Source organism: Vitis riparia, chromosome 10, assembly GCF_004353265.1.
Source record: "Vitis riparia cultivar Riparia Gloire de Montpellier isolate 1030 chromosome 10, EGFV_Vit.rip_1.0, whole genome shotgun sequence".
NCBI classification, from domain to species: domain Eukaryota; kingdom Viridiplantae; phylum Streptophyta; class Magnoliopsida; order Vitales; family Vitaceae; genus Vitis; species Vitis riparia.
Genome location: NC_048440.1, coordinates 3423096 through 3434600, shown reverse-complemented (window position 1 = coordinate 3434600; position 11505 = coordinate 3423096). Strand labels below are relative to the sequence as shown.

The window sequence follows — 11505 nt, the reverse complement described above, 5'->3', positions numbered from 1 at the left end:
CTCAGGTGATTTAAAGACGTTTTAAGTTAACTAAAAGATAAAAACCATTAACGGGTCACTCTTTCTCTTCATTAAAAACTAAAACAACAAAACTTTCAATTTATGCATGAGGGAACTTACCCGGCTTTCCTCACTCCAAGATACGAAGAGCCTAGCCTCTCATCCTCTGAGAAAAATCCTCAGAGTTTGATTGGCTAGAAAGAAAACTAAAGAGAAAACAAGAATATAAAGAAGAAACAGAGCAAGTGCTCTGTATTTTACTTCCTTGCTAATTTGTACAAAGGATCCTCTGGAACCCCTCCTCCGAGAATCCCCCTGAGAGTTTATATAGGAAGGTAATTTACCCTTCCTTGGATACTTCCTAGCTAAGGAATTACATGAGTGGCTGAATACAAGGAGAAAATGGAAATTTAGACACAAAAATATTAGAAGAAAAGATCTAAAAGACTCGGTGCACAACTATCGGGAAACTTCAGGAGAAATTCCACAGCACTGTGCAAAATGGCTGCGAAATCATTTCGCAACAAAAGGGTGATTTCGCAGCCGAGCAAAATTCTTCCTTCAGCTTGATCCAGTTTTCTTCCAAAGGCTGTAACTTCCTCATTTCAGCTCCAAATCGTACACGGTTTGAAGCGTTGGATTTTTGACTTCCTAAGCTTTGAAATGGTATATAGAATATAGAAAATGGACTTCGGGAAGTGCTCCAAAAGTGCAAAAGAAGACTGCAGCTGCTGTCCTCTATTTTCTTCTTTGCTTTTCTCCTCTTTGCTTTTCTCCTTGCATTCCGGATTTGCTTATGGAAAAGGACTTCAAAGCTTTGGTTCTTCATGTTTCTGAGCTCTCCATTGCTTTGCCATGGATTCCAAATAACTCTCCTCAATCTTGGATTGCTTTGGTGATCAAAAAGCTATCAAAACACCAAAACTTAACACAATTTGATTAGAATTGATTGCAAGGGTCCTTAACATGTTAATTGAGTTAAAAGGCAATAACTACTACTCAAAAGTGTTTAAAAGAGTTAATTACATGCTACAAAATAGCACTTTTTGAGTAGTAATCACTTGCCAAACCATTCTGATTGTGATAATTATAAACCTATTAAGATATATTATTATTATAGAAAAGTAGGAAATTTGAAGCATCCCTATGTGCATGGGGCATGATACATAGGATGGTTCACCAAGTGGGAATGATCATCATATATTCAATAAGCCTCCAAATGGGATAAAATGTTTTGAACTCTTTTATTGTTTGTTATCTTTTGATTGGGAGTTTGGGAGTTTGGTACAACAAACCATGCAATTATATTCAATAAAGTTAGATAACATTACTAAATTAGAATCCTAAGGACACATGCCTCGTGGCATATGATGCTAAACAAGTTTCCATCCTACTTCAACACTGCATTGCAATGGCGCATTCATTAAATTGATCAAATTAACCATTCTTTCAATGGACTTGATTCATCTTTATTGACTTTTGTTTATGTTCCTCCTAATGATGAATGTCACATGACTTCAATGATATCTACTTTATCTTATGTCCCGTAAAGATACATCCAATTCATTCTACTTGTCTGCTTGGACATCTTAAATCCCTACTCTCAAGTCTGACCTTAATTTTCCTTAATCTATTTGTGGCATTTCCAACTTTGATTCAAACTTCAATTTACAGCTTCCCTATTTGGTTTGGTCCTACTAAAAAGGAACCTTTTGCTGCTCTTTACAGTGAAAATGTAGATGGGTTAGAACAATATAATTTTTGACATGAAACAAGTAGTTAAAGGAGTTTGTGGGTTTTCATTACAATTCTCTACCTATTACCTAGAAGTAATACCTCAATTGAATGGAGACATTTAATCCCTAAGGTACATCCATATACCTATCTACTACTCCCACTAGAAGTACACAAATATTATTGAACCCAACATACTTGGGCATAAAGTTTAGTGTAACTAATATGGTAGACATAATATATTAAAAATAGAAGACAATTAATTCAATTAAACACCCACCATCTAATACCTTCTTATCAATTGTAAAATCAACCTTAATTAAACTCCCTACATAATTCAAATGACAATACTCTCTTATACAATCAATATACTTTTAAACAAAAAAAAAAAACACTTTAAACAAACTCCCTATACAATTGCCATACAATTACATTCAGTTTTGCACAATAGCTTTCCTATAAGATCACATTGTGTAATTGTCACTATCATCGTATTCTACATGTCCAAAATCAACCTCCACACATATTTGCACATTCCCAGTAACACTGTGTTACTTGAAAAATCAAGTCACCATAGCTGAGGTAGTAATATATGACATACTTCTATTATACAACTTCATTTCACATGTGATTATATCCAAAATTAGTTTGAAGTCTTCACCATCCCATTGTGGCTAGTTTTAATTTAAATCGGTCTTAACTTATAATCTATCTATGTATTCTGCCCCAAATACTACCAAATAACATATGCATACATTTACATCAGTTTGTTTTTCTCAAATAATGTACAACCATCTCAAATTAGCCTCTTCACATCCAATTCAACAGTCCCCATCATTCTGCCATAAATCAATGTTGATGTTGATTCTGTGTGGAAAACAACAATCTACCCATAATCTTCAGTCTATACTTCTTCAATTTGCCCTGTATTCATTCAAGTTTAAAAGACATATAAGAAAATGTTAATTAAGTTGCCCATGTAATGCTAATTTCATATAAATGAGATTATAATACTTTGGTGCATGTACATACCACATCAATGGATTTGGAAAATCCTCCCATTGACCAGTAGTCCATGAATTTCATAATAAATATTCCGTAGTCATGACATAGAATATTATGAATGATTATTCATTATTTGTGGAATGACAATTATAATATACTTAAAATAAGTTCCAATCAATTTGAACATTATTTCGGATTGCAACCTAAACACTCACTCATTTGGCTGGGCTAGTACATTTGGCGTCATGAAACTAAACATCTTCAAATATATAGCCAATACTTCCTTCTTGTGGGTAGCAGGCCATAGTACAACCTTCACCTGAAACAATCAATTCTTTCACAAATTCAAACTTCCATTCTTATGTACAATGCAAAAAGGTATACCCAACTACAAGCTACTTTACCAAATTCTATTGTATTCCACTCATACAACTCCTCTTCCTTCTTGAACGAGAATCTAGGAGTTGGATTCTCTTGTTCTGCAAATCATAATATTATAATCAATTACAACCAATATTGGTTCTTTACAATATTACCAAATTCTAGTGTCCAATGGTTCTTTACAAGAACCAGTAAGTAGACCTGCATTATTCGACTTACAATCAATTACAACCAATATTGGGTTAATGAGATTATAATATTACAAACATAAAACAATGCCGTCCACCTCACCTCATTCACATTTCGGTATGAAACATCCATGTGATACAAATGTGGTTCAAAATGGGTTATTACTACTTCTCTCGTCAAGTGTTTAGCGTTGGAGCACACGACCATTTCCTGCATATCATATGGAAACAATTAAAGCTTTCAAATTTAGCAAAACTTTTGTACATGTTATAACAACTAATCATTGAAATTCAGTCTCTATAAAAGTTCTTCATTACAACTATGTATAGCGAAAAAAAAATAGTTTTGTCTTTGATACATCTTCAAACCGCAGCATCCTACAATATGCATCCACGACCTAAGGCAAAAAATGATTAATGTGTAAGCAAGATTAAAAATCACTAATGACCAGTTGTTACTTCAATTGAAACTTAAAATAATGGAAGATCATGGATCAATTGTGATATTAACATCATTCCCAATCCAATTGTCTCATTCTAAAAAGGCGAGGTTGCCTCTACTTAAACTCGTGTCATGCATTGCCACTAGTTCCTCATCATCACCATAAACATATATGTTAGGGTAATACAAATTTTTTCAAGTTCATACAATTGAAATTGGAGTAGTATATGGTTCAACATACCTCGGGTCCAAATCCCCATCAAATACAACTGCAACTGCTTGTTTCAGGTCCATCTTTATGGTAGACTGTCGTGTTTGTGGTTGCGCTATGAATGGTGACAACAGATTGGGAGCCATCTAACGCACTCTCTATCGCATTTCGAACAGAGCTAAAATCATAGAACACAAAGGAATTATGTCATGGACAACTCTTTCATCATCTGTTGGTTTGGACTAACAACTAATCAATTCAATAAAGAACACTATTACATTAGTTATTTTGTAGGAACTACTACAGTGATGAATGTCCCCTAGAATGCTACCATTATGTTTTGACTTTGACTATTCGGCCTCCATATGAAAATCTGGGGTTAGCTACCTAAGTGGTGTGTCAGGTACGTCTTGTGTACCATGCCATGCCATGTCATCTTGGGCAGAGTTTGGATGCTACTCGGGCATGGGAAAGGCATCAGATGAATACCCAGAGTGACCAACAGCACTCAAAGGTACACCTATTTCCCTTCGAGCCCCCAATCTTTACATTAGCCCACGCATGACACCAAGTTGCTATTGTATGCCCTTCTGATAGTTCGTTATTGCGTGTTCTACTTTATGGTATTGCTCCTAGATTTCCTGTCACATGTCAACCGAAGTGCACAAGTCTATTCAGTATAAAAATCTTTTAAAAGAAATTTAAAACCCCTATTTTACAATATTTCGATAAGTAAGCCCAATTATAATTCCATTGAAATGGATTGAAGTCGTAAAATAACAACAAATCATGCGTACATCACTACTTGTGGGCCTACTCTTGGCCTTCACATGTGTAGGTAGTGGTGATGATTCATCGAACCCCTACAATTAAGAACATGACGCTTGTTTAGAACATATAGACCTTTAAAGTGTTCAATTGGCATGTCATCAAATTACATTTCTACAGGCATATAGACTTTATGACTACCTCGCCATGTCCAAAAGTTCCAAACTCCCTGATCTCAGTAGCTAGTTGCTGCTTTATCAACTTATTTGTCTATGCCGACAGTTGGGGCATTGTAATGGGAATATGGACGGAAGGAATCTTGAATTTCATGACATAATGGAGCTGCGCCATGGAAATAAACATATGTGCAATGGTTAGTTGGGGCTACTGATGTTAACAATTCAAAAATTACCAAGTAACACATGTAAAAGAAGTGCAATACCTATAAAAAGAGGATGCAACCATGTACCCGGGCACTATTACTTTGCTTGTATCATTTTATACCCTTTACAAGCTGGTCAATAAAAAATTGGCCCCAATTAACATCGTTTCTAAAATCATCTTCATGGATGGTATGCCATAAGTTTCGGCATCCATCAATCCTTGATGTGGGGGCCAATATTTTCGCACAAGCATAGTAAATGAAGCATATTCAAAACCCCTTTCCAAAAAGTAAGTTGAGGAGTCTCTCCTCACATGTGCAGATTGTACCGAATGGAAGATCAGATGGGGTTGATGCAATTGGTAGAATCCGTCCGATTTTCAGAAGGCTAAAGACAAGCCCCACATCAATAGCTATAACATCATATCTTTTTTCCGCTGAGATATCTATGCATTTGAATCCAACATTAAAATGGTGGATTAGCTAAAGACATATTATGGCATATCTCCTTATAGTTTATGTTAAGAAGACCTCTAAACTAGAGGTCTTAAATCACTTCCAATTTATCATTTGGTAACCTATTGCATAGTTTGAGGAATCTTGAAGTTGAACAGCGTGTTGACAATCTGGTGGCCTGCTTTAAAATTGTTGGAGATCAATAGTCTCAAAAACCATTAACATAACTACAGTTGCTAATTGAGTATTGTGGAGAAATAGTATAGGTCTAAATTGTAGTGGACATGAGAAAAAATGGACTGTGCATTGAAGCTTCTTACTATTCATGATCCATGCCTTTTTATCTAATTAATCACCACTGCCATGGATTTTAATCTAATTTCATGATGTGGTTGTTCAAAGTTGGAGCTAGAGCATCAATTTCACAAAGTAAGATTCCTTTCTTAACTAGTGCTACAAATTCCTAAATGTTTTCTATAAAATTTAGTGCAATCTGTTTCATATGTCATAAATTTGACATTCTCTATTTCTAGTATAGATGATTTGAATTAGTAATATGGGTGTATTATTTTGTAGCCAATAATACTTCAAATCTGAATAGCGCCTAATGCAATGTCCTTAATGATTGGATTTGAAAACTTAAGGGAATAAAGATGGAAGAAGTTAGAGATTAAGGAATGGTTAATATAAAGAAGTCTCAGGTTCAATCTCATGTAGCCTAAAAAAGAGTATATAACTGTTGCCATTGAACGTGGAATTAAATTTTGTACCATATGTTCTAACAAATTGCATAATAGCTGCCTACTTATAGTTTGTCTTGACAATGAGCTCATGTGGATCAATAATTTGAAAGTGAATGCTCATGCAATAAACAATCCTTAACACATAACACAATTAATTGTCTCAAGTAGGTTAAAATCTCAAGTTCTAGAGAAAATTGATGAAAATAAAACACATGAAATAATGCATTACCTCCACAGAGGCCATTGAAGAATGAAAATATCCTTGTAGGCTTTAACCTTGCAACAACTGCTTACTTGAAATTTGGTCTATAGTAGTTATCTCCCACCTAGAACAACTCATAATAAAAAAAATGGTCATTTAAATAGCCATACCATTCATCAGACTGATAAATTTGGTAATGGCACACCATATTCAGATTTATAAGGAAAAAATCAATGAATCAAACCCAAAAAATGTCAATTTAGGATAGAACTTCCACTTCGGAAGCAAGTACTTAAATGAACTACTATCCCTCTGCCAACTTACTGGAATTCACATAATGAAGAATTTAATATAGAATAACCCTAGGGTCAAGTTGCATAACAAGTATATTTCATTGAAGAGACCTTGAAAGACAAATTTTCTTACATGTTAGGAGTTCGTCACGACTTCAAATAGGAGCAAGCATAATGTGATGCGATAAAAAGAAAAGACCAAAAAGTGGAACTAATAAAGGACAAACCCTCCCTCCCCCCTCCCCTCACTCTCTCAAAAAAAAAAAAGACCAAGACCAATAAGTGGCATAATTTAATAACAAACTTTCTTTCTCATTTAGGCTTCAAAGAGATACAACATCAAGAGCTGACAACAACTATCCATGCATCTGAACACCTCAACCATGTGGATAGTAATATGCGGAGAAGAGACAAGTTTACTGGGGACAATCTATATTTAATTGATAGTTAGTTTCTCAAATGTGAAACACAAAATATGAAACACATTGTAGCATACTAATTCAACCATGAACCAATCCAACTACTGATATTTTTAGCAAATTAGCAATTCAAAAATTCATTTATCCTTGGGATAGATTTAGCTCAAGTTTACATTACATTATAGTGGACCCTCAACTTTAAATACAACAACTACTGAACATGAAGATATTTATCAAAGACATCACTAAACCAATGGAATCTAGTTCTAAACAATTGACATCCTAAAGCAAAAAAAATTGTTCAAAAACCAATCAAACTACAAAAATTGTTTAAGGATGAGAGTTGCAACTCAATAATAAATTATATTACAAATTTGACACTATCTAATATGTATTAGTTCAATATAATGAACCTTAGGGATGAGAAGAGCATAACAACATCATATTAAAATAAAGAGAAGTTTATACATTGTTAAAAAATTGATTCTATAGTGACATGCCAATCAATTACATGGTTCACTCTAAAATATTATACAATGGTGGACTTATTTTCTGGCATGAATAGTGCTTCACACAACAAGACAATTGTTGCAATTGCTTTTGTAGTTTAGTAGCAAGAAAAGTACGTACATATAGAGCACAGTTAATTCAACGAGAAAGAGATGGTATATGCACTTTATTCTACCCTAATATTTGTAAGAACATGTCCAACTAAAAGTTGTTGGACTAACAATGATGTTTTGTCCATCTAACCATTCAAGATGTGAAAAAATGGGCATACCATATTGCATAGAAGTAAATGTAAATGTGACAATGTAGGTATTCTATTGTTTTCATTAACTTAAAGTCAGTGATTCTGGCTAAACAAAGATTTTCATTGATGAAATCTATGAGAACACTTACACCTTGAAATTAATTAAGATTGAGATCGATAATCTCAACAACCCTACTCCCTCTTAATATTCAACATTATTTTGATAATGCAAAACAAGAAATACGTCATAATGTAGACACCTTGATGAAATTAAACAACAAGTGAAAAGATACCACATTCAAATTGTACTTTCAATTAAATTGATTAATCAAACCAACGCTAAATTGTAAAAATAAAAGGGTAGTTCATCGTGCCTATAACAAGACCAATACATAAGAACCAAAATCAATTTCCCCCCTCACCATATACCATAGAATGGAATAATGAGGGATGGTACAAAAATATGAAAACCTTACAAGCACAAATAGGGGCATGTCACGACAACGAATTATTATATTTAGAGCAGTTATGACCTATGCCATTGCATCGAGAGCAATGAATTGTTCTCTTATGGCTAAATTATGACTCAATGCGCCTTTGTCGGGATCTTCCTGGAAGACGTCTCACATGTGGGGGTTGGAAAGAAGGAAATAAGTTGCCTTTTCCATCTTGCAAACTCCCATCCTCACAAACTCTGAGCATGTTGTGCATTGGTAATGGTTGAAACTATCCCGAGTAAATCAAATATTGAGTGGAGACATGAAAACATGGGTTGATATACTCATACACGTCATGTCTCATTGTGCGGATGATAGCACATACATGTGCACATGGCAATCCGGACATTTTCCATGTCATACAAGTACACGTACGTTGATGCATATCCACAACCAAATAAACCTCCCCGATAAACAACTTAAACGTTCCTTCCCCCTCCTTCCCCTAAATAGGGTAGCACACTAATCGGACCAGACCTCATGATATTTAACATTAGTTTCTCCTTTATTTTTGCTCCAACCATGCTCTTCCATTTTTCTGTGCCACGAATATGGGTGTCCAATATGCCTACAAGCTTATCCATGTGCATCAACAACAACGTATAAATTGTTTGGTGGCGCTCATCTCTTAACCACGCATTGAAGGACTCTGTACTATTAGTTATCTTTTTATCCCAACATTTTTTAAATAACTTTGACATCGCCCAATGCTCAGGATTGTTTTCCATAACCCATTTTTCTAGGTTGTCATTGAAGTGCACAAGTTTTTTTGCCTATTGAAGAAGCTAGAAAAGTTTTCCTTCACATGTCAATAACAATATGTCTATCTGATATAATAATTACTTCTTCACCATCTAGGACCCCCTTTAATTTCTCCAAGAACAAATACTAGTCCTCATAATTTTCTAAATTGACCACACCAAGGGCTAGAGGGAACATTCTATCGTTTACATCATATGCAATGGTAGACAAAAGAGCTCCCTTATATGGGCCGCTTAGGTGGCAAGAATCAATTGCCAATACCGGTCGACACACCATGATGAACCCTTGAATTGAAAATGCATGGGCAATGAACAATTGCATGAAATGACCTTCATGAGAAGTGCACTCCGCAATAGTTCCAAGGTTTATTTCCCATAGTCTATGGCATAACCAAGGCAGAAACGCGTAGGACTCACGTGGAGCTCCATATATTTGCTATTTTTCCTTCTCTTTAAGGTGCCATGCTTGGTTATATGTCAATTCAACTCCATGATCACATTCAAAATCCTTGCATATTTGATAGGGAAGATATTTTTGAGTGGTTCTAAACACATCTTCAACAATAACAACGCCTCTCTTTGAAGTAACCCTCACCTTAGATGAACACTCTTCTTGAGTTATATGATTATGATTCACTTGGTAAGTATGAACTCGTAAGATTGCATTCCCTTCTACAGCGTGAGCTGTTATCTTCCAAGGACAACCCTCAATCAAACACTTTACGGACATATGAGTAGGTGAATTTTTCTTGTACTTCTATTGAAATCTCTCACCCAATGACATCTGGTATATTGCATTTCAAAACTCATCAGCATTTTTAAATGTATGTTCTACCCTTAATATTGCCTCACGAAACTAATTCGATTCCAAAGGGGTGTACTCATTATCTGCACAACGTGATGTAAAACATCTTGATAGCATCATAGTATTAGGAATTGCATCGCATGATGCATTAGAGAAAGGAAACGTGGGAGGTAGATCTCTGCATTTACATACATAAACAAGATTAGACTACATCGTGCGTAAAATTGATATTCACAATATTTTAAATAGACATTCATGTCAAAATGCATTACCCAAATGCCAATTGTGTATTCGGTACATTTGCCTCAATGGGTTCCACACGAGGTGACTCTATTATGTACACATTTGCAAAGTCATCACTGTGGTAAACCACATTATCCAAGTCATCCTCATCTTCTAAGTCTTGGATGATTTTAGGGTTAAACTTGAGGGTGTAGTGCATCTTCATCACATCAAGGGAGATGTCGAATTTCTCTAGACTTTTTGAGTGAATTCTTCAAATGGCATTCCTTTATATTTGTGAATACATTTGCTTCTTCCACACATGTATTCTCATTGCCCATCATTTTTTAGACAAGTTTGCCTCCCACAAAAATGTAACAGTATATCCTATTTGTAGGGTCCATCAACCTATTCAAACAAAGTAAAAAATTCATATTGTTGAACAAACAATTATGCATATTCAATGTCATCCGAAAAGTTTTTTCATCTCATAATAGGTAATGTTCCCATATGAATTAGTATCACCAACATTTTATCACCAAGATTTATTGTTCAAACAAAGTGAGAGGCCTATTTTTTCATTCCTTTAACTTAAAGCCAACAAGAAGTAATTAAGAAGAAGCATGTGAAATGGAAGGTAGAAAGGGAAATGAGCCAAGTCAAGTGGGGATGCTACTGGTGATCATGATAAAATGAAGATGTCATCTGTCAGCACTTGCATTTGAACCTATCCTTAATTTGAGTTTATAGGGTTTTTTGGGAGAACGATGAAGCAATTGGTGGCACTAAAAAGGAAAGTGGGTAAGGTGTAGGGAAAATGCAGAGAAATGAGAAACTTCAATCTTGACTGTTGGCACCTTTTGCCACAGAGCATAACCTTTTTATATAGAAGAGAGAGTAAAGACTATAGAGAGTAGAGTCACTCTCACATAGCGAGCAGGTAAGCCTATCTAGTTGAGAGCTTGGGAGAGCAATTAAGCGGCCATAATGGGAATTGACACGTGGGCAATTATGTCTCCACCTCAAGTACAACTAGGCTTAAATTTTAATAGTGGAGGTAATCAATTTGTACATCATTTGGAAACATAAAACATATTATGATGATGGTGGTATTTATTCGGTATTTGGGAAAAGAGAATGGGTTGTAGAATGAAGTGGATGAGGATAGAGTTTTTTTTTTATTCACATAGGGGTATCATCATCACAAACACCACATGCACCCTACCCTGAGCAGGCTAGCCT

The 11505-nt window shown here is 35.1% G+C and overlaps 1 non-coding gene across 1 annotated transcript; it reads right to left on the bottom strand.

The window, feature by feature from the left end:
• Positions 1–6881: 6881 nt before the first annotated feature.
• On the bottom strand, positions 6882–6962 carry LOC117924409. Its single transcript, XR_004652776.1, has one exon. It is a non-coding gene; the product is annotated as a small nucleolar RNA R24 (small nucleolar RNA).
• Positions 6963–11505: the final 4543 nt, after the last annotated feature.